Source organism: Triturus cristatus, chromosome 12, assembly GCF_964204655.1.
Source record: "Triturus cristatus chromosome 12, aTriCri1.1, whole genome shotgun sequence".
Classification (NCBI taxonomy): Eukaryota; Metazoa; Chordata; class Amphibia; order Caudata; family Salamandridae; genus Triturus; species Triturus cristatus.
In genome coordinates this window covers 297,162,253-297,180,181 of record NC_140595.1, presented here as the reverse complement: position 1 = coordinate 297,180,181, position 17,929 = coordinate 297,162,253, and the positions used below count along the sequence as shown (strand labels likewise).

Genomic DNA, 17,929 nt, shown 5'->3' with positions numbered 1-17,929 from the left:
AAGTGGTAACTGAATAAGGGAGAGAGGAGCCCCTCGAACCAGAGAACAGGCTATGCTTGAACTGGCAGTCTTTGTGTGATCTGATGAATAGTGAGACTGATTCCCTTCCTGTATGTTATGGTGATCATAGGATGAACTTGTGCTGAGACTGCCGTCTGGGTAGAGAGGTCTGGATCCGTATGGGATCGCGAGGCCGCCGATTGTGCTGATACTGTCGTATGGGCAGAGAGGTCTGGATCCGTATGGGATCGCGAGGCCGCCGATTGTGCTGATACTGCCGTCTGGGTAGATAGGTCTGGATTTGTATGGGATTGCGAGGCCGCCACTTGTGCTGAGACTGCCGTCTGGGTAGAGAGGTCTGGATTCGTATGGGATCGCGAGGCCGCCACTTGTGCTGAGACTGCCGTCTGGGTAGAGAGGTCTGGATTCGTATGGGATCGCGAGGCCGCCACTTGTGCTGAGACTGCCGTCTGGGTAGAGAGGTCTGGATTCGTATGGGATCGCGAGGCCGCCGATTGTGCTGAGACTGCCGTCTGGGCAGAGAGGTCTGGATTCGTATGGGATCGCGAGGCCGCCGATTGTGCTGAGACTGCCGTCTGGGTAGAGAGGTCTGGATTCGTATGGGATCGCGAGGCCGCCACTTGTGCTGAGACTGCCGTCTGGGTAGAGAGGTCTGGATTCGTATGGGATCGCGAGGCCGCCGATTGTTCTGAGACTGCCGTCTGGGCAGAGAGGTCTGGATTCGTATGGGATCGCGAGGCCGCTGATTGTGCTGAGACTGCCATCTGGGTAGAGAGGTCTGGATCCGTATGGGATCGCGAGGCCGCCGATTGTGCTGATACTGTCGTATGGGCAGAGAGGTCTGGATCCGTATGGGATCGCGAGGCCGCCGATTGTGCTGATACTGTCGTATGGGCAGAGAGGTCTGGATCCGTATGGGATCGCGAGGCCGCCGATTATAAGAGGTCTTGGTATGTATGAGTAGGAATTCCCTGTCCTTAGGTGGTAGATATATGTGGTTACCTATTGTGAATAGGTCCTAAGTACGGGGAGGGGGTAACGTTCTGACTGGGTTAGTGAGGCTCTGATGAGCGGGTTCTATCTGATCCGAAAACCCAAGCAGAACATTGTGATCCCCAGGTTCAGCGATATTCATTAGGAGGACGGGCTTTGTTACTACCTGGAAAGAATCTAATCAAAAGGTCAGACATGTCTCAAGGTTATTCCCATATATGTGGTAGGCTGGTGTCGTCCTTGCGTGTATACTGCGTGATTATTTCTTCAGGCTAAAGATACCCTTCGCAGGGTGAAAGTCTGCTCTCAAGAAGTACCATAACCTACCCCACCATAAACTATGACGTTACAATTATAAGGAAACGCAGCCTCATTTGACCAGCGTTAGAAAGTGCAAATCAACGTGCTTACTTTATTTAATGTTAATAAAAGGTGTGCTTGGATTCAGTTGGACCGGTGTTTTTTATGTAATTAGAAGGAATGCTGTTTATGGATCTCGATATATGCACACCATGTCAACTCAACCTGACTGTAGTGTCAACTATTGCACTTGAAAGTTGTTAAAAAATTTTTTTGTAAACTACACCGGATTGTTAAATTGATGCTGACGAGGTTCATTACGTGTGTTCTTAAATGCACTTAAATGTGGCTTAACATTTCTTTCATTACAGTCTTTAAATTTAGTGTGAAAAAAGTCTGCCCAATTTTTAGATTGAGACTCTGCGACGCATGCTGTAGTCGGGTATGAACTTCTTTTCATTTGTCAATAGGCTTAGTAGTCCATCCTTAGTACCGCCTGGTCTCATTATGTAACCTTCCATAAGGACACCACCTGGTACATGTGCTGTTACTCGGTAGGCTTTAATTACAGCCTCCGAGCACTATTTTTTCAAATAGCTTTGTTCTGTCTGCTGTTGCAGGCAGAGACACGATCCCTCCTAATGCTTTAAAAAAAATCTTTATAACACAGGTGCCGAACGCATTTGCAATGCAATAGGTCTCGCATTTGCGAGAGTTTAAGCTACTGGTATTGTAATGACAATGCCTCTTATTTATTTGTTTTAAAAACAACACATACATAAAAGGCATTGTCATTTACAATGCCAGTAGCTCAAACTCTCGTTTTTTTCTTCCCATCACACTTTATCTCGGCTTATTTCTGTCTCTATGTTAATATCACTCTCCTTTCCACACCTCTCCCACCTTCTTTGCAATTCTTTTTTACCAATTCATACAAACCAACAAAACATTTGCAGCACAGGTCCAACTTTCTTGGATAAAAAAGTTTAAAAATTATGGCTGGACAATCGCAATAAAATCATGAAATTAGCATACTGAAATCAAGGATTGCAACACTACTAATAAAACATTTATACTTTACACAGTCTTATTCTAGTGACCTTCTGCCAACTTATCCTTTCTTCCTTAGCATCACTCGCAACAGTGCAGGCACATGCATTATTTAGTTTCATTCGCACTGTAGTTTTGACCTAAAAAGTAAATATTGCATTTCCAGCCCTTTTCGATAGTTACGGGGAATATATAAATCTTGATGCTTCTGAGAACTGCCCAGTTAAACAAGCATTTACAATGCAATAGGTCTAGTTAGGTCTCGCCTGGCGTAAAACTGCGCAGACCTGCGCAGTCTCGCTGGCGAGATTTAATGATTTGAAGAGATTTCTCTAATGGGCTTTAAGCCCCGCCCCTCTTTTCCATTGGCTGGTGTCACCGTTTATGCTAAACGGTGGCCAGCCATTGGAAAAGAGCTTCCAGTGACGTACACTTTTCTCTTTTAGAGCCGTCCCAGTTGGACTGGCAGCCCCGACTTACTGCTGGCGTAAAAGGTTTTTTTTATCTTTATGGGGCCAAACACATGGCCCCATAAAGATAAGAAACCTTTTAGCACAAAAGGAAGTCAGGCGTGCCAGTCCAACTGGGACGGCTCTAAAAGAGAAAAGTGTAAATTGCGAAGGACAGCGTCGCACACACAAGCCTTGCCCCCCAAAACCCACCAGCGCTGCAGAGGCACCTTCCGAGAACAAGAGCCCTATTCTCTTCCTCCCCTGTGCCTGCCAGACCCCGGTAGTGCCACAAAAGCCTGGCACAAACCCTGGATTCCAGTCTTACTGCCAGGATACATGGTGTGGAAACGGCAAAGAGGGCGGCAGGCATGGCACGAGCGAAGTGGGGGGTAGCGAGTGTGGCGCAGGGAGCTGCGAAGCGCAGTGAATGGGGTGGAGCCTGCAGGCAGGCCCTGCCATTGTGGGTCAGATAAAGCGCCACAGTAAACAGGCCTGGAAAGTAGGGCCCAGCCAGCAGGCCCACCTATAGAGAGGGACCCAGTCCGCAAATCTCGCGAGAGTGGAGCACACCAGACTGGCTGAGCGGTGGAAGTGGCACAGCAGCGAGCAGGCACAGAAGAAAGGCCGAGCAAGGATGGCACGAGTGTCTCATAGGGCCAATAAACGTTGACCGGTAGAAAAGCAGAACCTGCGAGAGTAGCAAAGCAGGCAGACCTAGAGAGCGGGGCTCCTCCACTGGCAGGTATATTGAATGTGCCAATGTGAGGAACAGTGAGCATGGCACACTTAAGAGGGGCACACCTAGTGAGTGTAGCACAGTGGGAAGACAGACCCCATGAGAGCGGAGCAGCTTGAAGCCTGGCCTACAGGAAAAGGTACCAAGAGCAGGCAGGCCTAATGCCTGTGAAAGGGCCAGATAGCATAAGGAGCTTGGCATGTGGGCTTTACAGGCCTCCTGGGTGTCACACGGAGAATGAGCACGCAAGAATCGTGCCAAGGTAGCAGTAGAACCTACCAAGCCATTGCTCACCCCAACTGCCAGCCTAGCTACAGAGACCTATACAACGATGTCTGCTAAGTATGGTATGGCCAGCAGACATGCATGCAGGCAGAACCTATTGGACTCAAAGGGCTTCAGCCCCCCCACCCCCCCCCCACCTCCGTCGTGTGTGGCAGCCCGGGAGGAGACCGCTTCCCGGGCACACACACAGCAGCACCCAAGCACTTCACAGGTCTTTAAATGACCATTTGCATATTAATGAGGCCTTGCTGTTGTTTCCCCCCTTCAGCTCCACTCTGCCTATTGCTTCAAGATTCAGCCCCCCCCCCCCGAATTTTTTTCTTAGCCCCCCCCCATCCCCCCCCCCCCCCGAAATTTGGCTCCAGTTGCGCCTCGGCATCCAGCAGGTAGGCCTAGAGAATCTGCTACAGCAGGGCGCACTCAATGGAGGCCTGCTAACAAGCAGAAGCAGTGATGTGTGTAGACCTAACAAGCATGATATAGCTGGCAGACAAGCCTAGGAGTGTGGCACTGCCAGCAGACAGGCCCAGGTGAAGTAGCGAGCCAGGAGCGAGGGCAAGAAAGTGTCTCAGTGTAGATAGGCAGGCCCATCCGGTGTGACAGAGCCAGCCTGCTGGCCTAACAATCATGGCAAGTGCGACAGGCGGTCTAGCAAGCACAGCAACGGGGGCAGTCAGGGCTAAATAATGAGGCACTGAAGTTAGGAAGATGTAGAAACATTGGCATAATCGCAGCAGGGGGCCAGGCAGAGTCAACAGGCTTGTATAGTTAGTGTGAAAAAACAGTACGGTCTAGTGAATATGGCACTGTCACTAACAGCCTAATGAATGTGTCGCAGGTGAGCGGCATATCTAGTATATGTGGCACAAGCGTCAGTGAGGTCTCACCCACAGGTGCCACACTTGATGGCAGGGGCTAGTAAGGGTGGCACAAACATTTGGCAGGTATATATTTGAATACACACACAGGCACTTTCTGCATCACATGGCTATGCGTGAAATAGACAATCGCCTTAGTACATAGCAAACAGGCCAATAGGTATAACTTGTGTAGCATGCATCCAATCAGAGACATAACACGCATCACACATTCCCACAGGCAGACTGTGCAGCACACCCCTTACTGCCACACTTTAGGTATTTTACAACAACAGTGGTGACAAAATGCTGCCTTTTACTTGGACGGTCTCTCACATATTTCCATTACCATGTGTTTATATTTCCTTCCAGCCCGGCAGGGTCTTGTGCAATAAATCCTTGTAATGGGACACTCTTTTTGAAGTTCATCAGTTATAAATTGATCAGTTATTTCAGACAGGCACTGTAGTGCTATGTAAACACCCGGCTCCAGAATAGTTTCTGAGAAAACAGGACTTCCTATTCGACAGCACCCACCGCCAATGAAAACACCCCCGAAGAAAACAAAGCATGACTCTTCTTTTTATTTTATTTCACTTTATATAGCACGAACTCGAGCCGAAGGTATCGGAGCGCTTTACATGAACAGGGGCACATTAATTTTGTTAGGCGCGGGGAGATTATGTGGTTTGCCCAGAATCATAGGAAGTTGAGAGTCCCTGCCGAGACTCGAACCCGCTTCCCCCGCTTCGAGGTCGACCCTCGAGCCGTTAGCAGGTGGAGGCAGATAAAGGGAGCCAAGGGGACTCTTCGGGCTCTGTACCAGGGTTGGCGCGGCTCTGCAGCCATTAGCCCGGCAGCTCGTCATTAACCTGGGCTATCGAGCAGCGACTAATCACAGCCTTTACAGCAATCTTTGCATCTTTATTACTTTGGGGGGGGAGGGGGTGGTCATGCCGCAGGCAAGATCCATGTATCATGAGAAATCGGGTTCCTAAGCGTGTACGGTTCACCTCTGATAGCAGTGGCCGCAAGGTCACACGGCGCGGCAGGAAAAGGTGGGTGGAGCTAGAAACAGCAACACTAAATCGAACACAAGCTCTCAGGAGAGAATCAAAAATTAGCTAGCATTCGCGCCAAAAATTTTCAATTCTATTAAGGACACGGAGGCGAGGATTATGCTTCTCCTTCTTTACTGCATAAATCACAGCAGCCAGTAAAACATACAATTTAGTAAAACAAACTACATTGTCCATGGTACTTTGCGTCAGCCACGCCTTCTTAGCCCTCCATAAGAGCCCTGGTTACTGTCCCATCATCCACTTTCTTTGCTCGAACTGTATAAAAGTCCACTAAATCAATAATATTCACGAACATCCTCCAACATGGAAGTTAACAGGAAACCAAATTCCATTGAAAGGCTTCAACTTGAAGACCTCTCTTATTCAGACTTCTTGTCTGCGCCTAGGGGAAACAAACATGAACAACCCGTAATTTCGGCATATTACTATAATTCAGTACAATATCAACGGGTGGGTAAGCATGAACAATCCTATTGTAACATAGCCGGGTGGGATAATCCTCGCCTCCGTGTCCTTAATAGAATTGAAAATTCTTGGCGCGAATGCTAGCTCATTTTTGATTCTATTACAGGACCGGAGGTTTCGGATTATGCTAGTTTAACGCTTCTTAAAAACAGCAGATGTTATATCTCCCACCGGCTTATAATAAAATTGTTTGAAAGTTGATTCAGATGACCAAGCAGCACAACGCATAATGTCTTGAATGCTAGATACTAACATAAATGAGTTTGATGGCATGGCACCACGCACAGAATGTGCACCAAACATTTGAATATCAACACCAGCTTCCTTCATGATATATCTAAGCCATCTGGCTATGGTTGCAGCAGACACTGGTTTAAAAGGTTTTTGCAAAGCAATCAAAAGTTGAGTAGAGCCTTCAGGTCTCAATAATCGAGTACAATCCTCATAAGTTTTCAAGCATTGGACAACACATAATTTCTCATTGCTGGGAAAAGCATTATACTCTAAATACCTGGAAAGAGTCTTGGTACGGCCTGTAATAGTAAAAGAAACCCCTTCCGGAGTAAATACTCTACCTGTAATTTCCAATGCCCGCACATCCGATGAACGCCTGCAAGCTAAAAAACATAGAAGCATTGCTAGTTTTGCAAACAATTGTTTTCGTGATAATAGATTATTCATTGCCAACTATTGATAAGAGAAATGACTAAAGAAACATCCCATAAGCCTGAATACTTAGGTTTGGGAGGATTCGCTATCCTCATGCCTTTAAGAAGTTTATAAATCATAGAATGTATACCAACCGGTTTCCCATCTACCGGATTATGTCCTGCCGAAATGGCTGATCGAAAGTTATTTACAGATCGATAAGCCAACCCGCTTGCTGTCTTCTCTGAAAGGAAATTTACAATATTGGGTAATCCTGCCCCCACGGGACCCAGGTGCCGTTCCACGCACCAACCCATCCAGCCTGTCCAGGCTGAAGAGTATCGCTTCCTGGTGGAAGGCGCCCAAGCTTGCTTGATGAAAGCTGAAGCTGTCTCCAAAAATCCCGGCATTTCCCACTGTTGCCGGAAAGTCGCCATGCCATCAGCGACAACCGCTCCGAGAGGATCAGAGGATGTCGCTCCCCGTGAGGTCCCAGGAGAAGGGACTCCGACCATGGGAGCATCCTGGGAAGATCGCAGCTCATTTCCAACAATATCGGGAACCATGGTTGCGCTCTCCATTGTGGCGTCACTAAAATCACCTCTGCTTGTTATCTGAGAGGCCACTCTCGGGATGACAAGAAAAGGTGGGAATGCATAATTTACTGCCCCCGACCAATCCTGAAGAAACTCATCTGTTGCTTTCGCTGCTGGGTCCGGCCTCCAACTGAAGAAGTTGGGAATCTGCCGATTCAGCCTGGAAGCAAACATCCGTCTGACACGGACCCCAAATATCCTGCAGCCATTGGAATATGCTCGGCAGTAATTTCCAATCGCTGTAGTCCCTGAGATGCCTGGAATTCCAATCCGCTATTAGGTTGGCCTCACCCGGAATTTTATTATAGTGCTATATTTAAAAGGTGCATAGCAATAATGTAATAGTATTATTTCTTTTTGTTACTTTGTATCTTATATCCATCAAAAAGTTGCCATGAAACAGGAGAGCCCACACAGGATAAGTATGCTCAATTATTTAATGAAAGCTTGCTGCTGGGATAAACGAGGGGTACAGCTTCAGCTCAATGTCCAGACTGACGCGTTTCGTGCCGTAGCACTTCCTCAAAGGCATGACAGCTGCTGGCGTGCACAAACAGTTTGCGAGGCACTCTTTATAACCCTTGTGACACCTGCTCGAGTGGGCGTTGCTGCTCGCACAGCATTATGGTATCGGTAGTGCCCCAGTCTTACTTCCGTGAGTTGTTGTGCATCACAGCAGAAATAAAATAAGTAAAAATCCAAGTGGGTAGCTGTTATCACCTTCTTTTACCCAGCAGACGCGTACCCGCTTCCATCAGCAACTCCTGTCCCGATTGAAGATCCCGTCGGTTGGCGTTACCTCGGGTCCGCTCCACCAGCAGGGCTCCTCCCACGGCCCTGGCTGACCGTTACAAATCCATCAAAAAGTTGCCATGAAACAGGAGAGCCCACACAGGATAAGTATGCTCAATTATTTAATGAAAGCTTGCTGCTGGGATAAACGAGGGGTACAGCTTCATCTCAATGTCCAGCCTGACGCGTTTCGTGCCGTAGCACTTCCTCAAAGGCATGACAGCTGCTGGCGTGCACAAACAGTTTGCGAGGCACTCTTTATAACCCTTGTGACACCTGCTATATATATATATGCAAAACGCCGCTGCCAGTGCCTCGCTTGGACATAGAGACGAAAAGCGGACCCAGAAGATTTGTGCCAATCAAAGTGCTTTATTTAGTTGCCCAGCCAGTCCGTCATAACGCGTTTTGACCCCCACTCGGGTCTTGATCACATGACACATTGCTAACGAAAAGAGTGGTATTTAAAGTAGTAAACAGGAAATGGCTTTCAGGTGTTATTGCAACTACATAGACATAGAAAAAATACTAAAACATGTCATCATGTAAACATTAAATCACAAAGATCCATCAATGTATAAATATATAATATAAATACATACAAAAATATATAAATCTATAAAAACCTGAATATATATAAAAACAGATTTTCCTGTGTTAGTTAATATTTGTTATTGTTATTTATAATAACAAATATAGATATTCGTTTGCGACATTTATTAGGCATCTTAGTAGACCTCCCTAAATTGTTCGCATTCCTTTTTAGTGAATTCTGGGTCAATATGTTGCTAACACTTCCACAAATAGTATAACAATCAATCTTTTTCTTTTTTATCAAATGAAAAATAAAGCCCAAGTGGGCCATCATTCTAAGCCAATAATCCCATTGTTGTATCTGAAATTAAAAAACCACTCAAAGAGTTTGTGCAAATAGTGCAAAATTGTGCAAAGGATATATTCCTTCCCCTTAAAAAAGATACCAGATAGTTTCCCCGTTTAAAACAGTTTAAAAGATATATGGGATCTATATTCATATTTGATATTACTATCTCTTGGTAATAGTTGTTTATTTAATTCCCTCAGATTTCATATATCCCATTCTTTTCGCTGTTCGTCACACAAAGCTGTCCCACATCTCACACATGTCATGAAAATGCCCATCATATGAAGAACGTACAGATACTATAAACAGGTAAAAAAGTCTTCACTAGCATTCAATCCAGCCGGATCGTGTCTCCAAAAGGCGCAATTTGCCCTCACGATTGCCGCCCCGTTTCATTGGTGGAACCGTGTCTATTACATAGTAATGGAGAAAATTGGGGTTACTGTCATGTAACAGCTCAATATGTCTAGCGACGGGATATGCCTGATCCCTCCCTGTAATAGCTCTGATGTGCTGGAGTATCCTTTTGTGGACCGGTAACCTGGTGCTACCCACATATTTCAGCCCACAAGGACACTCCAGCACATACACAGCATATTCTGTTTTGCACGTCGTTTTTTTCTTAATCAGGATGGGTTCAGATTTAAAAGACTGATGTAATGGGTCTTATTTTGTCCAAATTTGCAAGCCTTACAAGTGAAGCACTTTTTAAAGCCCTTAATTTGTGCCATCCAAGTTGTAGGAGTGGCTATTTCAGGACAATTACTGACTAACCTATTGCTCATCGAAGCTGATCTCCTAAAAGTTAAAACTGGTTTATTAGCTACTAGGTCACCAATAATGGGATCCCCCTGCACCAAGTTCCAGTTACGAAAATAGATTTTCCTTAGCTCCTGATGTTGTCTACTAAAGGTTAGAATAATCCTGGATTGGGCACTCGAAGTATCCTCACTAGAAGTAACTTGTTTCATTTTGGGGACCAAAGTTTCACATCTGGATAAGCCTCTTGTTTTCATGATCGCACTGTCTATGATTTTATATGAATAGCCCCTTGCCAAGAAGCGAAGTTTACTGGCCTCTTGTGCACGAATGCAGCCCGCATCTAAACTACAGACCCGTCGTATACGCAGCATCTCGCCATACGGGATGCTGCGTATTAAGTGCTGCGGATGGTGACTAGAGGCATGAAGGATTGTGTTCCCAGCAGTGGGCTTTCTATATAGCTTTGTAACCAATTTACTGTTCTCCACATATAACTCCACATCTAGAAAATACGCAGAATTCTTACTTATGGCTGATGTAAATTGCAAATTCAAGCAATTGCTATTAAGTTTATCCACAAATGCCTGTGCACTTTGTTCCGATCCTTTCCAAATAAAAATCAAATCATCAATAAACCTTAAGTACATAACAGCATGTTCCACCATGATATCCTTGACCTCGCCCATCAGGACCCGCTCCTCCCACAGTCCCATGTGTAAACATGAGTAACTGGGGGAGAAGCAGGCCCCCATGGCGACGCCCCGGGTCTGCTGGTAGACCTGATTATTGAAAAGGAAAAAATTTTGCTCAAGACATGCAGTTACCATCTGTAATAACATTTTGTTATGAGACACACAACTCATTGGTCGCAAATCTAAAAAATGTTCAACCGCCTTCAGGCCATCACAGTGTCTTATCGAAGTATAGAGGGATGTTACGTCCAAAGTCATTAATAACATGTCTGCCTCCCAAGTTATATGTTCAACTTTGCGTAAAAAATCAGATGTGTCTTGTACATATGAGTTTAGCCCCCTAACCCACTCCTGAAGAAAAAAGTCAACATATTTGGAAGTGTTTTCCAAGGCACTGTTGATGGGCGAAATTATTGGCCTGCCAGGTGGTTTGGCAATATTTTTATGCACCTTGGGAATCAAGTAAAATGTGGGGATAACTGTGTGCTCCTTTTTCAAAAAACGATATTCCTCATTCGTTATCAAGCCCCCACTTTTCCAGGCAAGAAGCTTGCGATAATGGTCATCCCATGCCAATTTGACAATGTGAATATTGCTCTTTTTATAACATGCTCTATCAGAGAGTTGTAATTCAGCTTCCTCCATATATAGCTGCCGTGGCCATAGAACCACGTTGCCTCCCTTATCCGCCTGTCTTATAATTATGTTGGTATTTGCTTCCAATTTCTTTGTAAGTTGTTGATAACATAGATTTTGTTTATTCATACTGTAGCGGGTTTTATTAGTGGCATTGTATAGTTTTTTCAAGTCCTGCACAACAAGTTCATGATAAACATCCAAATTGTCGCGTAGCATGATTGGTTGAAATGTAGATTTTGGCTTAAATGGTGTTTCAAATGCTCTTTTTGTATTTTGCTGTGAAAAACCCCCAATGTTTGCTGCCCCTCCTTGCTCATTCTGTAAGTAAATATTTGACCATTTAAATAATCCACCCGGTCTCTTTCAAATTTGAATGTCTTTCTCCTTTTAATAACCTCTTCGTCCTTCTTAAGACGTGCCATCATATCGTCTCTGAATTTTTTCACTTGATCTGTGCTCTCCATTTTACTGATTTCCACCTCCAAAAGTTCTATTTGCGCTTGTAATTTAGCGCGATCACTTTCCGCATATTTCCGCATATTTAATTAGGATCTTCATTAATCTGCTGGATGACTCAAGATTGGATTCTGCCCACTCAGCAAGCATAGCCGGGTCGGGACTTCCATAACTTGGTGCCAGGGTAATACGTAATCCTCTCGGCACCCTTCCGACCTCCAAGTAGCGGGATAACGGATCTATGCTCCCACCACTTGGATTGTTCTGAGCACATTAGTTTTTCCAGTCTTTTGAACAATTCTCTGATATTAGGGCTTCCAGACACATTTGTGGGATGTGCGACAGCTTGTGACTCCCCAGCCGGGGAGTCCAGGAACATAGAGCTGGCTGCCTTCACGATACCGCAATGCGTCGGCGGACATGTTGGCTGTAGTTGTGGCTTGATACTTGATAAAAAGCCTGATTGAAGATACGGTGGTGCTAATAAGAACAATGTCCAAAACACACACCGCGCACACTCCCCACTAACAATTCTGCTCGATCCTACCTTCGCTGGTTTCTCGATGCTATCCTCCGGTCAGCCGACACGGGATGCACCGACTTCAGTGTCAAAGATAGGTTGATACGCAGCAGTTAGGGGCTCCTGCAGCTTCCTCCTCGCCGGAGTTTCCAATTCAGTTCCGGATCACCGGCCCTGGTCGCTTCCTGCTGCTTGGCCCTTGAAGGGGAGGGGCTCCGCTCGTACCACTGAAGCTTCTCGGTACTCCAAATTAATGCAAAACGCCGCTGCCAGTGCCTCGCTTGGACATAGAGACGAAAAGCGGACCCAGAAGATTTGTGCCAATCAAAGTGCTTTATTTAGTTGCCCAGCCAGTCCGTCATAACGCGTTTCGACCCCCAAGACCAAAAGATTGATGTATTTTCTAACAATCCTCCATTTGAGGACACAATAGGTGTGAAACATCCATTCCCAGTACAACCAGGAATACTTCGTGTTATGAGGAGATAAGTTGGGACAGCTATAGAGCTTCTATCACAAAGTATTATGCACTGCTGGAAAGCTGGTGGGTGGATGGTTTGCTATCCAAAGATGAATTCTTTTGGTTGAAGAATGAAAATCCACGGGTCCCCTGTTTTTACCTGCTCCCCAAAGTTCATAAGCATTCCACTAGACCACTGGGGAGACCTATAGTGTCCTCAAATGGAGGATTGTTAGAAAATACATCAATCTTTTTAGATCTGTTTCTTGCACCTTTTGTCTCTAAATTAAGATCATTCTGTAAGGATAGCACTGATTTCTTACGAAGAATACATGACATCACGTGGGAAAGTAACTATCATATGATAGCACTAGATGTCTGTTCCCTCTATACCTGTATAGAACAACAAAAAGGTGTGGAGGCTTGTATGTATTTCCTGAAAGAAAGACGTGTCACTATGGGAACATACCCAGATGTTAAAGAGGGTGATGCTCTATTGCTTAGAGGAAAACATTTTTATTTTTGACAAAACACTGTATTGCCAAAAGTCCGGTACAGCGATGGGAACATCTTTTGCACCCAGCCTAGCCAACTTGTTCCTGGGATGGTGGGAGGAATGTGTAGTGTGGGTAGATGAGAATGAAAGATTTATACAGCACATCCCGATTTGGATCAGGTTTATTGACGACCTGTTCCTGATCTGGGATGGACCCCTGGATTTAGCACAGGAATTTATTAACAAATTTGGAGAGAATGATCTCAACTTAACATTTACTCATTCTATCAGCACCTCACATTGTGAATTTCTCGACATCTCCATTAACATAGAGAATAATCGGATAGTGACCACCTTTTCCGTAAAGAAACCTCGGGGAACACTTTGCTACACGCAAACAGTAATCACCCCACACCACTACTAAACAGTATTCCCTATGGGGAGTTCCTTCGAGCTCGAAGGAACTGCAATACTGAAGGGGGCTTCCAAAATGAAAACCGTGTTATGGAGAGGAGATTTGAACAAAGAGGTTATGTGCCCAATGTGATCTCCAATGCAAGTAAAAAAGTCGAAAACATCCCAAGAAATGAAGCCCTGTTTGCGTCACGTAAAAAAGAAGAGAAAAAACAGTGATACCCAGATTAATTACCACCTATAATCGTAGATCCAACACTCTTAAGATACATGATGAAGAAACATTGGGGTTTGCTTGAATCGGACCCCATAATTGGCCCAGATATAGGTAGAACACCTGCAATAACGTATAGAAAATCTAAGTCATTAAGAGATCAACTTGTACATAGTTATCAAAATGTATCTAGTAACACCTTTTGGCTAGGAACAGCAAAGGGTTTCAAAAAATGTGGTTCCTGCAAGGCATGTAAACACAGCAATAATCGTGATAGTTACATCCTTGGTCAGAATACGAAATTGAGAAAGCCCATCAGGAAGTTTATCACCTGCACCAGTGACTATACGATCTATGTCCTGGAATGCCCTTGTGGGTTAAACTATGTGGGCAGCACTAAATTGCAGTTGAAAACCCGCATATTACAACATTTAAGGCAGTGACTAACAATGATCTCAATTACACGGTAGCGAGGCATTATCAAGACAAACATCAGAGCAATGCCGACTGTATTAAATTCTTCGGCATTGATAGAATCCTACCTCACCCCAGAGGAGGTGACCGTGAGAAACTTCTGAGAATCACTGAGTCCAAGTACATTATTGAACTCAATACAAAAATTTCTAATGGGATGAATTATGGAGAAGAACTTGCCACCCATATAGGTTAATTGATTTACTGCTGTACCACTTTGTTCCTCTCTGTATTACCGTACTGAGTGTATTTTTAACATTGCACCATTTTTAATATGATAGTATAGGGCAGATACATATAATGGTTGTCTGGGAATATTACCTTAGAACATTGATTTGATTGATTGAGCTTGATTCATTATCTTTACACTACTAGCTAGGCTTAGCGTAGTAATTGACATTATCGGCACCTATCTTTACATTTACTTTTACTTTATTACTCACTTGGTGGTTCTTTCATTTATTATTATTATTATTATTATTCTGGTTTACCAGGGTTGTCTTGCACATATTACAAACAGTATCTGACCTACATGCCCTTATGTTCCCCTTTAATGAAGTGGATTTCAATATAGACCTGACTGGCAGAAAGATATAAGCGCAATGATAAATGCACATGTCCAAACGTCTAATTAATTAGGTTTGGACAATGGTATCTGAATTCCCGATAATAGCCCTTTGCATAGTGATTGGGTACTGAACCCTTGTATGATAGATGGATTGGGTACATCACCAATAGTAATCTATATTTATATAAAAACCTTCCTTTTTTCTAAATTCAAAATGGAATATGCAACAATTGGGCCTTTATATGACGCAGGCACTTGCCTACGAGAGGGATGATATTGTGGGTACATTACCCTTGTTTGCGTGTGTATATATATATATATATATATATATATATGTATATTTTTCGCTTTATATTTTTCGCCTTTTATGAAATTGAAAGTGCCGTATGTCAGGTTATTACGATTCATTATGTTATTATATTATTATTTAATTATGAATTGCATTTTTCACTGGACAGAATCTGCTCTTAAGTGATATAGGCACTTGCCTATGAGATGGCTGACTCTTTGGGTACATTACCAATGTTTAAAAAACAAAAAACATATCATAATTATTCGTTCGCCCGCCATAATTATGAATTCTATTGCACATGTCTTTATGAAGAAGAAAAATTATCGAAAAATGATTGTTGATGATTGAATCTGTTTTCGTTTTGAACCATATGGGGCGCTCGTAATGTTTCTTTCATGTCTATTAACCATGACCTGTATTTCTAAGGGAATTTGGGCACAGGTCAGCAACTTGACAAAGGCTTCGCCGAAACGCGTAGTTCTGTTTGTTTGACACAATACAGGTTTATTGTGTTGTCCCTGGTGTGCCGCTGGATTTATTTCGGAGAATTCTCGGATCTTATCCTGGTGAAAATATTTAAAGCGGAGTTGTGACCGTTGCTGGCACCGGCGTCGCGAGGGACGAGAGCGGTGATTTCACAACGAACTTCTGGAAACATATATATATATATTGGCCCATTGGAGGGTAAATTGGACCTATTATCGCGTGTGTGGATGGCTGCAGTGGCGTTTCACCAGGAAGAAGGGAAGAGCCCGAAACGCGTCGTGAAACTGACGCCACCCTTGAACTTTATTGACTCCTTGTTTCATCAGCAGTTTTCCCCGAATAAAGGTTTTCCTCAAACCGACGTGGCTGGAGTGCGATTCCGTGCATGGGCACATTGTTTTTGGATATATATATATATATATATATATATATATATATATATATATATATATATATATATATATATATATATATATATATATATATCTCCAACCAACAAACAAAAGTATATGTCGTACGCTCTCAGGAAAGACCAAGCAGCAGTCAAGAAAGGTGATCCAAGTTTAATCCTACACAACGCGTTTCGGCGACACCTTCCAATGGGGCCCAGTATTCCAGAAGGAGCTGTGTTACTTTTCATATATATATATATATATATATATATATATATATATATATATATATATATACACACACATAAATATATAATGTATAGTACGAAATACAAGATGAATAAGAATGGGTTATAAAAGATATATCTTTGTAAATTCATTTTGATATGCATTAATGGGAAAGTGTTTTTGAATGGTATTTTCTTATAGCTTTATTTTACTTACTTGTTAACAAAGATTTCCTTTTATGGCTGCATTAACATTTTATGCAAAGTTGTGTGTAATGTGTTTTATAGCATTTACAAGTATAGTTATAAAAATTAACATTTTGAACCACTTTTAGTTACAGTTATACATTAGTTATATAAAATAGGTATACTAATAAGCATTTTTTTATCAGTGCTGTTCTTTAAGTTTTTGTTCTATAACAAACATAAAAAAGACTTTATTTAAAAGCAATATATTTTAACTTACCTCAGATATTGTCCCTGACACACTTAATAGTGCTTTTTCATTCGCTTCTCTCACTGTCTTTATGGGAGACAGTGGTGGGGCTGGTGGCTGCAAAACATATTCAGCTTGTTGGATAATTGTTGGTGTTATTGTAATTGGCGTCATTCCTGATATTTTTGTTTGTTTAGTTATAAGTAATATAGCTTTTTTGATGATATAATTGCGAATTAGCATTCCATTTTGCTCTTTGGTTTGAGTATAATAATCTTCATTGTAACAAGTTGCTTTAATGGACCCACTTTGATCTGCCAGAGCCATATGATATAATACTTTGTTTTCTTGTTTGGCATTGCGATAATAGGTTTTTGCTGAACATTTAATAATGTTGACACGCACTGCCTTTTGGTATGGCTTTGCATCTTCTTTCATGTCTTTCAATTCTTGAATGGAAATCATCTGTAAAACAATATGCAGTAGTTAATTAACATTTAATAAAGTATTGCTTAAACAAGATTTGTTAATATACTTGTATGTAATACACTTTTGTTAAATAGCTATCCATATTGGTTTGTGATCACTGTAATATGATTCTAATGTTCCATGATATGGTAAATGTGTGTTTGTAAAAATATGATCTAACAAAGAATTGTGGTCTATTGTAAGTGTGCTTATTTTTTGGATGCAGCTAAAATGTTCTGTCATGTAATTTAATAAATTGCTATTGTGTGTTGTTTTTTAAAAATCTATATTAAAATCGCCCATTATTATATATTTATAATTGGGGAAAGCATTTAATGTGGTTGTTAAGACCTGTAGTAAGGTTTTGTATTGTGACTTTTGGCGGTTTGTATAGAATTACAAAAAGGTAATGTGTGTTATTGATCAATTTTGTAAATTGTAAAATGTCAATTTCCTGCTCAGTTGCAAATATTGGTTGTAATATGTGGTGTTTGTTGTAATATACTGCAATGCCATGGTGTGTATGTTTGCTATAATGTTTGTCAAATAACATCATATGATAATGGTCAATTTTAAAGATGTCTGGATTTGGGTTTTGTGTATTATTTATTTCAGTTAAGCATAATATATCAGCATTCAATATATTAGTGTCAGCTAGCATTGCTTGGAATTTTTTTTGTAGTGACTGTATATTATGTACTATAATTGTAAAGTGGTTGTGATATTTGTCAATTTGTGTTATTGATATTTCTAATAACATATATGTTTTTAAG

General features: G+C 42.6%; 1 protein-coding gene across 1 annotated transcript in view; it reads left to right on the top strand.

Annotated features, from left to right (window-relative positions):
- The window catches only part of POLR2C (RNA polymerase II subunit C), a 151,902-nt gene that overhangs the window by 20,300 nt on the left and 113,673 nt on the right, over nt 1-17,929 (top strand). The gene's annotated exons all lie outside the window — the stretch shown is intronic.